This window comes from Psammomys obesus, unplaced genomic scaffold (assembly GCF_907164565.1).
Source record: "Psammomys obesus unplaced genomic scaffold, mPsaObe1.curated_primary_1811, whole genome shotgun sequence".
Classification (NCBI taxonomy): domain Eukaryota; kingdom Metazoa; phylum Chordata; class Mammalia; order Rodentia; family Muridae; genus Psammomys; species Psammomys obesus.
This window is the reverse complement of record NW_026585504.1, coordinates 40314251-40332715: the sequence shown is the minus strand read 5'-3', so window position 1 is coordinate 40332715 and position 18465 is coordinate 40314251. Positions and strand designations below refer to the sequence as shown.

At 51.8% G+C, this 18465-nt stretch overlaps 1 protein-coding gene across 1 annotated transcript in view; it reads right to left on the bottom strand.

Moving 5' to 3' along the window:
• Positions 1-17364, bottom strand: part of Tspan18 (tetraspanin 18) — a 127565-nt gene extending 110201 nt beyond the window's left edge. Inside the window, exon 1 of the mRNA XM_055600111.1 lies at positions 17121-17364. The gene's annotated coding sequence lies outside the window, so the exon portion shown is untranslated. The remainder of the gene's footprint in view (positions 1-17120) is intronic.
• Between the last annotated feature and the right edge of the window lie 1101 nt (positions 17365-18465).

The window sequence follows — 18465 nt, the reverse complement described above, 5'->3', positions numbered from 1 at the left end:
TCCCCCCTCCAGCCCCCGGCTGCAATGAAAACATGAGCAACGTGCCTGTTTTATACACAGAGATGATGGGAGCACAGCATACACACATGTGCAGTTGAATCCTGGTGAGGCCTCAGAGACAAAGGGCCGGGATACTGACATCCTAACACAGGCAGGCCAGACATTTGGCCACAGAGGAACCTGCAAGCCATGGTGGCTTAAGGACTTGTCCATAGAGTAGAGCCTAGACTGTTTGGCCCCTGGTCATAAGTCCCATAGCCTTTCTACGGAGCCTTCTGCCTGAAGAAACCTGTGGAAGGTTTGGGCTTCACGGGGCTTCCAAAAAGAAGTGGCTGTTCCTACACAAGATAGTGAGAATCAAGGGGGCCAAAGGCCCTGTCCAAAGCCACAGAGACGGAGAGTCAGAACCCAAAGACTCCAGTCAAAGCTACCCAAGCTATGGCACCATGCGGCTGGTGACCAACACTATGATGGTATCCTTCCATGGAGACACCCAACACCAGAAACGCAGAGTTCCCATGACATCAGGCTGACGAGGTATAAACACCCAGCATTTCAAAGGCTTCTGGAATCTCCCTTGCTCAGGCACAAGGGTCTAGAACAGACCCGGTCTCTGCACTGGTGTTGGCTTTCGTGTGAATTGTCTCCACACATTCTAGACCTTGACTTCCATGTGGTTGCAATGTGCAGTCTTAACCCTGTGAACTACACGTCTTCAGCTATTCTGCCTCCCGGAGACACAGTCTTTAAAAAGCCACATGGCGGTAATAGAGATATTTTAAAGTGGCCACCCTGCCGTTAGAAAGGAAGCCGAAAGCTGAGAACCTGAACCTGCCGCTAAGGGAAGCGCCCAGCCTGTGGCCAACCGCAGCTTTCCTCCGCAGCTGGGCCTATTAATTCAGACTTTATAACCTACAGGGCTGCGGTGCAGTCCAGGCGAACTGTACCTCCACTCTTTGTAATTCTTCCCTGATCCCACATAAATATTCCCGAACGCAGAAGAGGCTGCAGGAGGTGGGAACACGGGGCTATTAGCATTTTGATGGGGTCTCCCAACACATGAAGCTACGGGGCTTTGAAATTCATAGTGCAGATTAATCAGCCCTTCGAAGCTCCCCTTCCCAGCTGGAGATGGCTTGCAACTTTTATCCCTTTCAAGGGCCTTGATTGAGAAACAAAGTTAGAAATCCAGAGTCTGGTCCCATCCTAACAGAGAAGAGCCAAGGCCGTTTTCCATGTGGAATAAGTCCAGCCCTCCAAACTCTAAAAGGCAGAATCAGGAATGAGAGCTGGAAATGTCTGCACTCATAGGCAACAAGGCCAAGTTCCTGTCCCCAACAGCTTGGCTCATCCATTTATCGTGGACAAAGGCTGGCCTTTTAACCTCAGCACCTCTGCCTGGATCACTGTGCACTGGAATATTAGGCCCCTGGGATGAGAGGCTGGGGAGGAACTTCAGCTCCCACAACCCTTGAATCCTAGAACCAGCGCCATCTGAGGAGAGAGACAGGAAAGACAACCAGCACAATGAAACACAGTGAATGACTGTGACAGGTCTGTGCCTATGAGCAGCTCACACATTTGGAGGCTTCCTGGCTCTCTTCTCAAACCGGGCTGATGAAAATACACGTGCCACTCACTCCCCAGCACTCCAAAGCCCAAAACCGGAGACGGCAACACACACATCAGTGGTGTGTGGAAGATGACCAGCACACCCAGATGCTGTTAAGATAGAGCTGCAGCATGAGGAAAGGCGAAGAGAAGCCTGGCCTCCCACAACCTAGCAGCCCATCCAGAGTGGACAGTACTCTCGGGGTCCCAGAGGAGTGAACTTTGTGGGGCTGAATAGGAATTGCAGGCATTTTCCCCCTTGTAAAAGGATTGCTCCCATAAAGGTTTGGTTTTATCGCCCTACATAGGACACTAACCAGTTTCACCTCCTCCCTGGATGCCTGTACCATCACCGCCTCTGGTTCTTCTCAGAACTGCCTCCAACACCCTGCTGGCTTCTTCAGACTGAGTCACATCAGCCTTGGCCTGCGTTCACAGTAGATTTTATATGTGGGCCTGGATTTAATTTTTTCTCAATTATACTGACAATACGTGGTCAATTATATGTGTGGTGTAGCTGTACATGGACACACATTTTTCTATACACACACACAAACACAAGTTGTCAACAAAATCTCTGCAAGTCGAGTATCAGAGATTTAACTGGCTTGTGACAGCCCAGTCTTCATCGCCTACTGGACTGGGCATCATCTAGAAGAGGAGCCTCTGGGAATGTCTGTGAGGGTGTTTCCAGAGACTGTTCCACTGAGGGAGGATTATGTGGGTGGCACTGTCCTGTGGGGCGGGGTTTAGAATTGCATAAGGAAAAAAAATGAGAGCTGAGCCACAGGTTTCTTTCTCCCCACTGCCTGAGTGGTTTTGATATGACCTTCAACCTCATGTGTGCTATGGCGTCACGTCCATGGTGCTCTCTCTCAGATGGTGAGCTAAACATAAACCGCTCTTCCCTTGAGTTGCTTCTGCCGGGTGTGTGGTTCCATCAGTGGTCATGGTCGGGGCTGAGTCTGCTGGACACTAGCAGGGGCGTCCTGGGCAGCACAGCCTGGAGAAGCAAGGGCTAGAGAGCTGGCTTGGCGGTTAAAGCTTGTACTGTTCTTGCAGACGACTTGGGTCCTGGCAGCAGTATCAGGCGGCTCACTGCTCCTGTAACTCTACCTCAGGGTCTCTGGGTATATACCCTCTCCTGACCTCCATTGGGTACTATTTTCACATGTATACCCTCATATAGGCACAGGCATACATACATACACAATTTAAAGTAAGTTTTGAAATCTAAAAAAAAAAAAAAAAAGATTGGAAGAGCAAACATAAGGATCAAAAGGCAAGATAGAGCACCTTTAACTCTCTTTTTAAAGAATTAATTTATGTTATTTTATGTGCATTGGTGTTTTTCCTGCATGTATGTCTATGTGAGGGTGTCAGATTTCGGAGTTACAGACAGTTGTGAGCTGCTGTGTGGGTACTGGGAATTGAACCCGGGGTCCATCTGGAAGAGCAGTCAGTGCTCTTAACTGCTGAACCATTCTCCAGGCCCTAAACTTACTTTCTTTATATGAGTTAAGGCTGAGAGGACTTCCTATCAATTTAGCCAGTGATGCCTGATTCCTCAGAAGGTAAGTTCTTACCAATAAACTGCTAAGGTTTCAATATTTTTATTACATTTATTTATGGTGTGTGTGTGTTTCTGTGTGGCTATGTGTGCGCCATGGCGTTTGTAATCTTCAGCTTTGGAAACAAAGTCAATTCTCTCCTTTCACCATGTGGATTCTGGGGATCATGCTGGACACCTTTTGCCACCAAGCCATTTCTCCAGCCTTCAGATTTTAATTTAGTTCTTTGGAACTTTTTAGATTTCCTGCTTCTATTTTGGGTGGCCTGCTGGGGCCTGCTAGAGCTCAATCCAAAACAATGGCCTCAAATAAACTGTAATTAACAGCACATACACACACACACACACACCCTGCATAGGGAAAACATGTAAAGACACACAAGCAAAATGTTATCTCTAGGATGATGGCACATCTATGTATGTGACTCTAATGACGAAAGAAAGAAAAGGAGTAAACATGATTTTCTAACTGCAGAGTTGATCGTGTACCTTTCTGAGAGTCCTCAAGCTAAAAGCTAAGGCAAGCTGCTTGCTCCCCCATCAGGCACTTTCCTAAGCCCCCAGTCGTTCGACTAAGGCATTGAAGCTCGTATCCTTCCAAGAGAAAGGGTGGCTCCAGTCCTCCCACTGTGGAGGAGCACCGTTGGTAGCCCGAGATCCTAGGTGCAGACACTGAGAGCTACATCCGAACCCCAGGCTTGCCTCTCCCTGTCCTGACAGACGCCTGCTGCCTGCCTCCCAAGTGGAGGAGGATGAAATAAACACATCTGCCTGGCTGCCAGGGTCAGGCTTGCAGAAGACGGTGTCCCCACCCACTCCCAGAGTACAGAGTATGCTGAGAGCCAAGCAGAGTCTCGGTTGCGCCAGCCTGGAATTGAACTCACATGTGTCTCCTCATGCTCTGCAGGCAGGCACCGGGTCTCCATCTCTGCTCTTCCCATAGCATGGGGACAGTGAACACACACAGGTGACCCCCAGCCACAAGGAAGGACTGGTTGACTGCTGCATCACAAAGCAAGGGGCAGCTTGCCTTCAGCCAAAGACTGTCTGAGCATGCTGGGAGGCCTCCAGCCTAGGATCGCGAGGAGCCATGGCTGTGTCTCTAACTTGTGGGCCTTCGCCAAGTCACCACGCCTCTCAGAACCATATCCCCTTGTCTTTAAAATAAAGGGGCTCTGAGCCCTAGATGTTTTCTAACATCAGCGTCAGCCTTTCTGCACTGGCTCTCCATGTTCACGGGTGTTTAACAGTGACTGGGGGCTCCTCTAATACACAATTGTCACAAAAGTGCCTCATGTGGTGGGTTGCCACTGGCTAAATGCATGTGACATTACGTGTTGGGGGAAGAAAGTTAGGAGATGTAGCAAGCCAAACTGGGGTGGGGAGTTCAGAAGGAGAATAGTGGGAGGTCTGGGAAGAGATGTCTCACCAACAGCAATCAGCTCATATATGACATTGCATTGACCAAAACACATATTTATTTATTTATTTTTATTCAAATGTATTTTCCTTAGTTTCCAAACACTGTTGGGCCCAGGCAAGATGATTTGAGTGTCTCAAACAGCAACCCCTTCCCAAAGGGCTCCATTTTCTCCACTTCTCCACTCCTCAATGAACACCCATCCAGCCTTCCTCTTCTCCACAAGGAAGAAAGGAGGAAGATTAACTTCTAAGTAAGGGTCAATACTGAAAGATGCGTCTCTAGGTGACGAAGATCAAGGATCCAAAGAAACACAGGAGACCTCAGAAAACAGACGAGACTAACGAGAGCGACTGGAGGAGATGCACCTGCTTGGATCCTGAAGCTCAACAACAAGCCATTTTCACAGCTGTCCTTCAAAGAGCGTGTGCATGGGTTCAGGGCACAGATAACTGAGTTTTAGCTCATAGCCCCTTATCTTTCTAGTCTGTGATAAAACACCGTGACCAAGGCAACTTGGAGAAGGAAGAGTTTCTTGGGGGCTTACAGTTCTACAGGGAGAGGAGTCTGTGGCCGGCATGGTGGCAGCATGGCAGCAGGCATGATGCTGGGAGTAGCAGCTGAGAGCTCACATCCTGATCCACAAACAGGAAGCAAAGCAGAGTGGGAATGGCACATGTTTCTTGAAGCCTTAAGCCTGTCCCCTGTGACATACCTCCAACAAGGCCTAACCCTTCCATTAACTGGAGACCATTATTGAAACATGGGAACCTATTGGGGCCATTCTCATCCAAACCACCACACCAACCACATTAATGTAGAGTTGGTTTCCTATTGTAAACATCCGGGCATCTTGACTACAGGCCACAGTTCCTCATCCTTGGCCAGTTCACTGGTGCCTCACAGATTCATGCAATACCATGGAAGCAAAGTCTAACACAGCACTGAGTACTGATGACGGGGGCTGAGACCTAGACAGGCTGCTGGCAGCTGGGCTTAGCATCACTCTGCTCAAGTGAATCGCATTCACATCACCCAAGCAGACCCTTCGACATTCGAACGTCCAGCAAAACCTGGCACCAGTCAAAATCTGAAGCACCCCTCAGACCTCTGGGCAAGGAAGACATCCACAGATGACTATTTGTGGGATCTAGCTGAATTTAGACCTTAGTCACATGGCCACTAAGTGAGAGGTTCCCCAGGCTGGTATCCAGACTGTATCCAGAACCTCTATAGTCCTATCAATCTGTTTTCTTCTCCTAATCTTACCAGACATCAATAATTGATCTCGAAACTCCTTCCTGCTGTGCTAGGATAAAACAGCGCCATCCACCCATCATAGATAGGGCTCAAGCAGACCCCACTAATCGATCAGCACTGGCATTTGAGATAAAATATAATTATGCCTGCCAGGTACTATTGCAGCATGCTGGTTCTGCTGGTCAGCTTTGTTCCCCCAAAATCTGGTTTCTGTCTCAGTATATCAGCCTTCTTGAACTCAAGAGTGATTATCAGACTAACAGAGAAAGAGCAGAGCCAAGCCTCTCCCCATCGTCTGTCTCTGCTTCGGCACAGTTTTTGTTGTTGCTGCTGCTGTTGATTGGTTAATTTGGGTTCATTCTCTCATCTCTAGGTTTTCACGAACGACAAACAGGTCCAGAGTGGTCTAGTGCCTTGCCTGAGGTCACTCACAGGCTGTGATAAAGCTAGAATTTGATGCCACACCCCAACTTCTAATCCAGGGCTGTATCTCCCTACTCCATGAAGTTTCTCCTGGTCAATTAGGCACCCCTGGAAAAGTCACAGCTAAGCTGGTGGCCTAGTTTCACTCCACCTAATCACACACCTCACTTCTTCCCTGCTATGCAGCAAATAGCAAGCATCAGCCCAGGCTGGCTGGTGACTGGGCTCTCCAGGCAGGGAGGGCTGAGGACAGAGGAGACCCGCCTCCTTCTCCAGCTGATCCTGGGCTTTAAGAAAGAGATTTGCACTAATGCAGCTGAGATTGGGAATCCAACATCGCTGAAAATTGCCCTTTTGCGAGGCGCTAATACACACAAGCCTGAGGAGGAGGCAGCCCACTGGAGGAGGCTGTGGGAGGTGTTTCTGCACAGCCCAGGAGACCTCTGTTGTCTCAGGCTTCCTGTCTTTATTAAGATTTTCAGACAAGCTCACAGTGTGTCTGGCTGCAAATGAAACCCAAGCTATCTCATTTTCTTTCCTCAGTCAGGCCAGACACCTCTTCTCCAGTCCTCCTCTCCTCCCTCCTCCTCTCCCTCCCACCGTAGCGATCAAACAAGGAAAACAAACAAACAAAAAAAAAAAAAACCAACCTAAAACATCCCTAGCATCTGCAAGGCTGCCTTTCTGAGGGCGGTCTTGAGCCTTGGGATTGAGTTACAATGGAGCATCCTGCCTTCAGACCTTCGGGGTACCCCCACCCACACTGGGTGCTCACACCCACACAAGTCTTCTTCTGAGCTGTGGGGCATAGTGGGAAGTGCTGGCTTGCCTGTACCACTAGGGAGCAAAAGGCAGGACCCCTGAGAAGGTGGGGTTTTTTCTTGTCAAGGCCTCCAATGTCAGAGGCCTGGAGGCTGCTCAGAGGAGTCCTTGCTGTCACACTGTGTCCAGCAGTGACCACACTCAGCCACGCTGTCCTCCCTGCCACAGCACCTGCCTTATCACTATCAGTAAAGCAAACTAGCAGGGAGGATGTGACCTACCCCTGCTGCTGCCGCCATCACCCTCCACCTTAAAGCTCCATTATTTATGATACAACCTCTGCTGGTCAGCCTTTTGTCAACTTACCCAAACTAGGAAAGTGGGGCCCCAACTCGGAAAACTCCTTCATCATGACCCCTGGACAAGGCTTTTTCTTGACTAATGACTAATGTAGGAGATGGGCAGTGCCACAGCTGGGCAGATGGTCTTGGGAGGTATAAGAAAGGTGGCTGAACATGAGTCTGGTCGGTAAACAGCTCCTCGTGGTCTCTGTTTTGGTTCCTGCCTTGAGTTCCTGCCCTGACTTCCCTCGAAGATGGAGTGTGATGTGGAACTATAAGCCAAATAAACTAACAAGAGAGGAGACTCTAGATGTGTGTGAGGCCAGTCACTGAGAAAGACTGCTTTGTAAGAACCCCCTCCAGGTCATCAATGGTAACTTAGACTTGGGGGACTTGGGGGATTTGAGGGACTAGGCAGTGCTGGGAGAAAAGGGCATGGCACGGAGAAGCAACTCTCTGCCAGGGAAAGGTGGGGAACTCACCAGGTAAGCCTGCTTGGCCTAACAGTATCTTCAGCCAGGACACCCGAGAGTCACAGAAACATGAGGGTTTGTAAGGCAGGAAGGGATGGAGATCAGTGCTGGAGGGACTGCCAATGCCCAGTGCTCGTCCCCATTACCCACATGGTACAGAGTCCTCTGTGTCCTCGTATGGCACTGAGGATGGGGTCTGAGGGTCTACGCCTATCTGGAGACAAGAACCTAGAGCAGACCGAAGTGTACGTGAGGGTGGGAGGGACCGTGTGCATGGGTGGTTGGTTGGCGATATCCCTACCCTCAGCACTCAAGTCCTCAGTATTCACAGTGGGCCGAAGGGAGCCCCTGCAGACAGCAGCCGCTGTTATCGACAGCCTCAGGCAAGCGTCCCCTCACACATTAGTGTCACCATGTTCAAAACACACAACAGAGACAATCTTCGGGATTGTCTGAGTTTACTCTGGCTTGTACTCTCAAAGACTTCCGGGACATAGCAGTGAGGGGGGCATGGCGGTGAGGGGGACATGGCAGTGAGGAGGACACGGAGGAGTGGCTGAGTTCAGGGCTGCTGTAGTGTGTGGTGGCTGCAAGAGAGGATGCAGCAGGAACTAGGGGTGGGTATCACATCCAAAGTCCCACCCCTCACAACCTCCTTCCGCTAGCCAGGTCACAGCCCTTAAAGTCTCCACACTGTCCAAAGTTAGTGCCACTAGCAGGTAAAAGACATTCACAGCAGCTTGTGGGAGACACTTTGGATCAAACCGTGACACCTCCCTGTGGAACACAGCCCAGCTTGTAGGGGTACAGACAAACCTCACATCTCCCTCCCCACAACTCACCCACAGCCACACAGCTGACCAGGGTTAGAGCTTGTTTCCAACCTGCAGGGCTGCACAGCTGGAATCTCCTCAGTTGCTCACAGGCCCAGGGAATGCAGGGGAACATTCCAGCAGCTTTCAGAACACTCTCTCCTAGAAGTGCTTCATAAGAATCCATACGCTGCACGCTCACTCAGAGATGTGTGTGAGCACACACCCAACGTTGACGTTATTGTTACTGCTACTATTCTTTTCCACAGAAGCGCTATCACCGAGGCCCTCACACGCATGCGCACACACCCCTTAGGCAGGTTTGACTAGATCTTTACAAACAGTTGGGCTACTTGGAAACAAAAGTTACCCACCCATTATTTAAATTCAATTACATAGCAACCACTTTCTTAAAAGAATGTTTGTATTTGAGTTTATTGTGTGGTGGTCATGAGTTGCCTGTATTCCTCAAATTACTTTAAAAAGAAAAGGTTATCAAATGAAAGGGAGGAAATGTATACACACACACACACACACACACACACACACACACACACACTTCATTCCAGCTTTGAAAAGAAGCCCATCCCCTCTTAGACAACACCCCACCTCCATCATCAACCATGGTAGCCTTCCTCAATGTGTTCTTCGGAGAGATGTATGGCTTCAGTTTTTCCTTCCCCTTTTCAGACTCTGAGGGACTCTGGGATTGGAAGAGATCCTGAGACTCAGCAGAACTAGTTGCACCCGTGAGGATGAGACATCAGAGGCTTGCTGAAGAAAGGGAAGATGGTCAAGCCAGTAATGCGCCTGCTGTGTGCTAGCCTGAGGCTCTGAGTTCAGATCTCCAGCAGCCACAAAGAAGTTGGGTGTGTAGTATGTGCCTTTACCTGGGTGTGTAGTATGTGCCTTTACCTTGGTGTGGAGATGGTAGGATCTGCTGGGGCTCAGTGGCCCCACAGTCTTGTCAAATCTATGACCACCTGGTTCAGTCTCTTTTGAGAGCCTGTCTCAAAAAGTAAAATGGAGAGCAGCAGAGTAAGATACCCAACATTGACCTCTGACCTCACTGCACATGTGCACACACATAAACCTGTATATGCATGTACACACACACACAAACACACGGAAGCCCACAGAGTATCATGAGTTTTCCAGAGCCAAAGAGACTCAGACCCAAGGCTTCAAGGCTCTGAAAGCCCAGTTCAGTACTCTCTATAATGATAGGTGAAGGACAGCCATTTGCAGGCTAAGTGTGAGCTATAGTCTAACTCTTCATTGGCTTTGTGATGATGATATATTCCCAGGCCTGCTAGGGACCCCAAGCTCAGAGCTTGGCCCCTTTCATGTTGCAAGTCTTTAGACACAAAGGAGGGAAGGTCCCCAGACCCCCAAGTCCCAGGGAAGCTCAGCCTATGCTGCACATCTGGCTCATCAACAACACCAAGCAACCTTTACTGGCCAGACCCTGCTCTCTCACAGGATAAGTAGACAGAACCTCAGAGGCCACTGCTCACCTTGGCCCAGCAGCTGGCTTTCTCAGCAAGATGCCTCCAGGAAGAAACATCAGACAACAGCAAAAGCCCTTGGAAGACCAACAACATAGACTGGAGGAGAGTGGAAAACGGCCCTCCACCTGCTGCCATCCAGTTCAAAAGGGCTCATGAGGGACACAGAGCCTCTTTCTGACTTGCCAAGCCCAGGCCACTAGGACCCCGTGAGATGGAAAAACAAAAGTGATGTTTGTGGGGACCAAGCCGGGATGCGCAGAAAATAGGGAGAACCTGGAGAGGGCCAGAAAACATGAGAGGCAGAAGTCCATGCGCTAGCTATATGGTGAGGTGTACATGATGCTTCAATCCCTCGGCAAGGATGGTCTGTGGCCATGTATGCCATTGACCAAATCTATCACAACCCATGCCTCTTCCTCAGGCAGGAGGGCTGTGTTTCCAGTCTACCTCCACCTCTCACTCCCCACCCTGCATGAGCCTGTGGTCCAGCAAGGGCTCCTGGGGCTTTGTTGAGAGGTGCCTCTCTCTCTGGTAGCCCCTCCTTCGAGTATACCAGAGCCTCTTGGCCAGAATGTAAGCTGGAAATATCCAGAAGCTAGAATCTTTGGGAGCATCCTTTTATGTGGAACACTAAAATTGGTGACTAACAAGTGAGCTTCCCCTGACTGCTGGAATGACTGAAGTGTATTTTACACAGTGGCTTACAGAGTCCCCAAAGGACTGGGCCCCAGCAGCCCACAGACGGCAACTCCCTTCTTTCTCGTGCATAAAGAATTGGCCCTCAAATCCTTGATTGGGAATCTGCTGTTGGAAGTGCCCTACTAAAGCAAGGTAGGGTGAGGGAATGAATGCCACGCATGGAACAGTATGTAGGAAGCCACTACAAGTTAAGGGATTTGGTAAAGGCCAAATATCAGTCATGGCTGCCAGGCTGGCTAGGGACTTAAACACAACCAGGTGGTTGTGTTTAGACATGCCTGTCCCTAATCCCTAGGACAAGTCACCTCCTCTGATTCTGTCTGGGAGGGATCTGGATGTTTGAGCCCTTTAGCCTTCCTGGGTTGGAGCCAGGGATGGCCTTTCTTCTGCTCCTTGCATCCAGCCCTCAGTCATTTTATGTGGGGTCCACGGGGGCATTCTGTTTGAGCTGGAGCCAGCTCCTCGTTCGCATCATTCCCATGGGTGCCTGCTCAGCGTGCTTGGAGCCGCAGCCACAAGCCGAGCCTGCTCCACTGGCAGGGTCCCTGAATGTCAGGAAGCAGGTGGCCCAGCCTGCTCCCCAGGAGGCTGCACACACTTGGCCAGCCTGAAAGCAATCTGTCCCAGCAGCAGAGATGGCCGTGTGGAGGTGGGGTAGGTGGCAGGGAGCCATTCCTAGCAGCAGCTCTGGGCTCAGGACCCATGAAAATGGTAGTTCACTCCAAACCTGTCTCCCACTCCTCACCGAATCACTGTCGGCTCATCAAGAGAGCCTAGGCCTGAGGTCACAAAGGGCCAGGGGTGGGCAAGATCTGGAACCCCTCCCCAGTAAGCAGTGTCTGTTCCTGTGTTGGATGGTATCTAGCTGGTCTGCTGGGGCTAACCCCTTCTCTCTAGCTGAGATTATATATCTCAAACTAGATTCTCTGCCTTCACACCCCTGCCCTTCTCCCTGGACTTCCAGAGGAGTCTAGGACCTTTGCCTCCCTGGGTCCACACCCCACAGAGATGAACACAGAAGAGTCACCCTATGAGGGAAAGGGAGGATAGAGGAGCAGAAGTGGCTCCTGGAACAACTTGAAGAAGGTTCTGGAAACTTCTCAAAGCAATAAGTTTCAGCATGCCAAAGGAGGCCACAGAGTACTGGGTAGAAAGTCAAGAGATAGCTGACTTGTTTGCCATGTGCCACTTGTCAGCCTCTGTGGCCTCACCACCCTGCAGTGTGTCACAGGCCCAATATGATCACCTGGGAATAATGTCCCCATACAGAGTCTGTGTCCCACCAGGGCCAATTAGGGATAAGCCTAATGTTTGAGGGTCTGGTGACCCAGTCATCCCAAGCAGGAGCACTCTGCTGCTGATGTCAATGCCAAGCTGGAGTCCATTTGTTGCCCTCAGCTGTGTTTGTGGCCGGTTAGGTGACAGATCTGGCCAATGTAGCAGAGCTGAGTGATACGTACCATTTCCTGCTGACGCATGCCTGCTGGCATTCTAACCATCTTCTCCTCCTGCAGTGACTTCAGTGCCACCTATGTGGTTTAAAAGAGCAGCCAGAGACATGCCAGGGTCACCATCCCAAGCACCACTAACAGCAGAGTTGGAGGCCAGGCCAAGCAGATGAGCAAGAAGGGAATCTAAAGTGCTCAGGCCTGGAGGTTTGATGTCATGTGCTTGTGGCACCAATGTCACCCAGCTTAACAGAACACAGATGCCATCATCCTGATTTTCAAAGATAAGAAATCAGAGGCCACATTGTGGCACAATAATTGCAGACCCAGGCCATCGACACTTCCTGTGAGAGCCCTTTGTTGATTTTTAAGATTGTTTTCCTCTGTGAGCAACCATGTCTCCAAACCTCCACCTGTTCCCAGAGTGGCTGAGTGATATATAAAAGAAGAAAGGAGGAAGTCTCAGAAGGTGCCCTGAACAAGTACAATCAAAAGTATGTTGTGTGGCTCGGGGCTCACAGGAAGAAGTACCACACAGTAACTGAGTTAATCTTAAGTCCCACACCCACAGCTGACTCCATTTTTTCAGAGCCTTATTCTCTTACCTATAAAATGGGAATGATAAGTAAAGCCCCCAGTGAAAAGAGATGAGAATGGGGTAGTCCAGCCCTGGCTCATAGGAACAGTCTCATGTGTCTATACCATACAGATGTCACTGTCAAACTCATCTGGAGCAGCAGCTTTCCTGGGGAAGAGGCATAGGTGCAGCTTGAATTGTCCCCTCCCAAGCAGCTTGAGGAAGATGTCCCAGCCCAGACAGTGGACATAGCCCTACTTTGTAGACTGCAGATCTGGCCCAGCCCACATCCAAAGAGGGAATCAGGGTCAGCTAGAAAAAATGCAACCCACAGAGCCCAAGAGCATTTATCTGAAAGTCCAAAATATTTTAGAAGAGCCCATGGCTGGGGTGACTTTGGAAGCTGTTCTTCGGGCCAGCATTCATCAGCACAGGGGGTCTTGGTATCTAGTTAGGAGGGGAAGCAGAATGGAGGGGAAAGGACTGGCAGATAAAGTCTGAGGGACTAGACATCACATTGGCTATCTTGCAACAGGGATAGGGCTGCTATGAGAATAACCACCAAGAAATACCCTGCCCCAGTGAGGTAAGAAGGTGTGGGGGGGGGGAAGGACACACACACCTAGAAGTCCAACCTATTCACATTGTCTTCCATCCCTAAATACCAACAATGGGAAGATAACAGTGTTTTCTGTGTGCTAGCTACTGTGCTAAGTATTTTACTAGGATTATCTCACTGAGGGGCCACTTCAGTCTGAAGAGAGAGATGGCTAATTCTATTTTATAGAACGTGGAAGGCACCAGAAGTTGAGTGACCTAAGGTCACATACCTGACAAGCAGGATAGACAGCACTTAAACTCAGGTACTCTAATCACCATGCAGTGATTTTTTTTCTCCTAAACAAATAGAGAGCCCAAGGCTCAGAAAGGGCAGTGACATAGTTGGGGGGGTCACACAGCCTCATGTATGATAGATCAAGCCTCCTAATTCCTAGTTCTCTAGGTTTTCTACTCTATCGTGTCTAGTTGCTGGGTGTAGACACAAACCTAGCACTCGTGAGCCTGTCTCCGTTTATGTCCAACCCAGAAGTCTAGGGTAGAGACAGAAGGATAATCAGGGCCCCACTGAAAGTCCAGCTGTGTCAGCAGCCGACCTGGGGCTCACCATCTCATTCTGTCTTTCTTTGTAAAAAGCACTTGTGCTCTGCCCCACACCATCACACGAGTCCAAGGAGCCAGCATGGGTGGTAGGAGGAACCCAAGCTAGCATGGTTGCCTGAGAGCATTGGTTTGCAGGGATGCTGGTCAGCTGGCGTCATTTGTTCCCTGGGACCAAGATCTGGCTTCTGGGCTCTTTCTATGGGGTCCCAGCTGAGCTCAGACAAATGTTCCTGATTTCCCTTCCCCGTGGCTGATGAAACGGGACAGAAGAGCAGCCCTCTTAAAAGGGAAGGGTCTGTAAAATGTGTGGTGGAGGCACAGACCCTGGCTCTCCCCAGGGAGTTGGGGGCTGGACAGACACCTGCACCAGCTGCTGTTTTACTCCTGGCAGGGATGGGTTAAAACATTACTTCTCTCTGCCCTAAACTGCCGGACTGATCCACACAATCTGAGCGACTGCCGCTGGCTGTGAACCCACTGGGTTCTAGTACCAGAGGCCAGGGCAAGAAGAGGCCAAACAGCCTTGAGAAGAAGCCCCTGCTGGGCTAGAGGCAGCACCCAGCATGGCTGACCTTCAGAAGAACCTGCAAAGGGCTTCTCTGAATTTAAGACACAAGGTCCTCCATCCCCAGAGTTGTTTACAGATAGGGGAAGGGGCTCATACAAAGCCTTGCTGATAAGCTGACTGGTTTTTAAATCTGCTCTTTCCCCCCCTACCAGCCCCCTCCCACAAATTCCCCCTAATCCCCGGACTCCAAACGCAACTGGCCCCAAGCCAAGAGCACCGAAACATTATTTAGTAAGTAGGGAGCTATTTCCAGGCTGGTGTGGAAGTTATTAAAAGGTGGGGGGGCCCTTTCTGGATTCAAACCAATCTGTCCTACGTGCAAGTCCAGAGGTCTGCTTCTACAAAGCTCCCTGGGGATTCAATGATTGACTGGCATTTTGGACTTGGGGACAGAGGAAACAAAGAAATGGGCCCAGGGCTTGGATTGCTGCTAAGTGGGAGATGAGGAATTTACCTGGAGTCCAAGAGATAGGACTAGAGACATAAGCAGCCCTGGAGGAGGGGAGGCGAGCCTCTGTGCTCCCTTCAGCGTGGGGATTGGGGTGAGAGCTGAGAGAAGAGATACCACCCAGAATCGGCAGGCCTTGGGGGTAGGGGACAGGCTAATACCCAAGTTCCAAGGGTGGGGCTGTGCTACTAGCTTCTATTGAGCTCGATTGCGCGAACACACACACAGCCACTAAAACCAAAATAAGTCAGACTCTTCTTTTGTTTTCTGCCTCCTGGAACGTCTTAAAGACAAACAGAGACAGGGAGGGCTTCCCCGCCCTTTCCTTTGCCTCTCTGCCTTGGCTCTCCCATTCCATACAGAAGCCAGGCAGATAGGCTGATCTCTCTGATGGAAACTTTGTCCTGCGCTGGGGCACTAGCTGCGTCCAATAAACACACAAGGCCTCTATGCACACTGAAGGCAGGACACCATCTGTGTTTTGGAGACTCAGGCACTACCCCATTTCCAACACCTTTATGTGTGTGTGCGTGGGGGTGGGGGGAGTAGTTTGGATCGTGAGCACGAATTCCTAGCAAGGGCACTTCCAGTCAGAGTGAAGCCACCGTCCCTGATGAGCTCATCTGGACTCTCCTGAGGGACAGAGGGGAGTTTTCGAGAGAAAGAGGAGGCACCAGTCCCTCCAGAGTCCCCTCCTTATGAACAGTCCGTCACACAACAAAGATGACACTTTCCACAGAATTCGGCAGTCAGCATATCCCTTCCCACAGACACAAAACGAGAGTCTAAGAGTGTAGGAAGGAAGATGAATTTTCGACAGTACTTGGGACCTCAGGCCCAGGACGTGGGGTGCTCTCCACGATGGCTAGGGAGTGTAACCCTTCTGATGGAATTATTGAAGTTCCAATGCCTCCAATGTACCTTTGCCCAGAAAGAGGATGAGTCCTGCCCACGATGCCCAGAGTTCTAGGACCAGGACAAAGGGTGCTACTTTTACAAAAAGGGCTGGGTTTCGGGAACTTCGAGTAAATCCCAGCTAATGTTCTATACCATTGTCTCCATGCCAGCTTGCTGTCCAAGTAAAGTTTTTTTTTTGTTTTTGTTTTTCTGGGTGTGAATTGTTCACTCATCCTTGCCAGCAGCCCGTGAAAAATTACCTCCACGAAGCCGATGAGTCTGAACGTCGCGGAGGCACACAGGTCTCACAGTGGAGCCCTCCGCCTGATTGGCTCGGGGAAGGTGGGGCGCTCCTCCAAACAGACCCCGCACGCGGTTGCACTGGTGCGTCTGCGGTTCCTAAGCTCAGAAACTCGGTCTGTGAAGCTCCTAGGCTGGTCTAGGAAACCGATCCGGCCGAGGAAGGGCGCCCCCTGGCGAGACGACTCCCCCAACGCAAGCAGGACCCTTAGCCCGCGCGCGCGCCCACCACAGCCAGCCACGCTGGGAACCCGCGGCCACCACACCCCACATCGGCCGCGAGGAGCTCCGGGCTCCCCCGGAAGCCTATTGAGTCTCTGCATCCAAGGAGATGCACACCTTCCCGCGCAGGGAATGATAGCCCGTGTGCGAAAGCAAATCCAGGCGCGTTCTCCTGGCCCGCCACCAGGGTCCCACGAAGGCGACGCGCGCTCGGTGCCCCAGCCCTGCTGGCGATCTGCCGCGCCCAAGCCCGACTCCGAGTCCCCTGTCCGCGCCCAGCGTAACCTGGATGCACCCCTTTACTCTCGTCACAGCCCGGGCCGACACCCCGGACCTGGGAGTCCCACCTGCCGCCTTACTGTCGCCTGAGCCCCTGAGATCGCTGGGCGCAGAACGAGTGCACCTGACCCGGGCGAAGTCCGCGACCCGAAGCATGCTCGGGGTCACTCAGGGCGGCGCTATTCCCGCCCCCAGTGGAGTCACAGCAGAACTTGGTGGCCGCCTTTCCCCCCCCCCCCCCCGAGCGTCCTGGGACCCGCACTGGTCCGGAACCTCCCCAGGAGCGCGCGGTGTCCCAGCGCCAGTATGCACAGAGGGGCTCAGTGACCGAGTCCTACCTGACGGAGATCCAGCCAGGGGGAAAGTTTCCCCGGGCGCGGAGTGCGCTCCCAACTTGCTGGGCGCCGGCAATCCTGCACCGTGGCGCTGGGCCAGGCGTCAGGGAGACGAGGAGCGGCGACCCCCGCCGAGGGCCGGGACCGGACGGCCTGGCGCGGCTGGGCTTCGGAATCGCGCGGCGCTGTGTCCGCCTGCAGCCTGTAGCCCCCGAGACGCCGGCGGCAGCTGCAGCCGCTCGCCCGCCACCGCCGCCGGCCACACCTCCCGCCACCCTCCGGCCCGCCCTCCCGCTCCCTCCGCCCCAGCCTCCGCCCCTCGGTCTCTCGTCGCCACTACTGCCTCTCGGGTGGAGGCGCGGCTACCGGCGAGCCTGGCCCTCGCGGCCCACGGCCACTCTCTCACTGGTCCTAGCGCATGGTCCCTGGGGCGAAGCTCTGCGATGCCCCCTGTACCTCTGGCATCCTCCCCCTGCTCGCTCGGTGTCTGAATTTAGGAGATCGGTGGGGAACAACGGCGAGGGTGACACGCTCGACTAGGGGATTTATTCCCGGGGAGCTTTCTCGATGTCATCACACCCTTGAGCGTGACTGCAGGGCTGGGGTGGGGGTGGGGGTATTCTTCATTCGATGTTGCCTCGGTTTCCCACTCACTGCCAGGGAAGTACCTAATGGGAGCCTGTGCGGCAAGCCCCGTTAAGGCTCATTGCTGGATAGTCTGGTGAGCCTTCCCAACCCTGTAAGCTAAACAGTACACTACGGCATTGCTAAGGACCAGACCTGAGGCTCTTGCCTCATCCTCTCCTCCCCCTGTCACCGGTTTTCACTGAAACAGCTAACCATGCCACACGGGGGCCCAAACAAAATTCACAAGCGGGCACGGAAGAGCTACAACCAAAGAGAAACTGCCAATGAGAGGGCTCAAATGTCAACTTCTGTTTCCTCACAGGCAGCAATTATAAGTGTCCCAGTTCTGACGCTTCTCCTCTGAAGAGTCCCGAGTGGAAGGACGAGCGCAAGCGCGTGCTAGTGAAAGTTAGTGAGGTCAGGATGCAAGACAGAGTTTTGAAGGGCAGACAGAAAGATTTGGCCTTTCCATGCCCGCAGTCCAAGAAGTAAAATGTCCAAGAGCTCATGGCTGATACTTTGACCCACTTCGCAGAGTCGAGAGAGAACACGAAGGGGATTGCCAGAGTGGCGTGCAGCTGGGAGAACGGTCGGCCCAGCTAGCCAAGGTACAGAATTCTGTCAATATAAGGACACACCCCTTCAGCTTCCTAAACAGGGTCAAGGGGAGACTGCTGCTGTGAAAGACTGCTGCATGGTCCTCCTGGGACCAGGGAGAGGC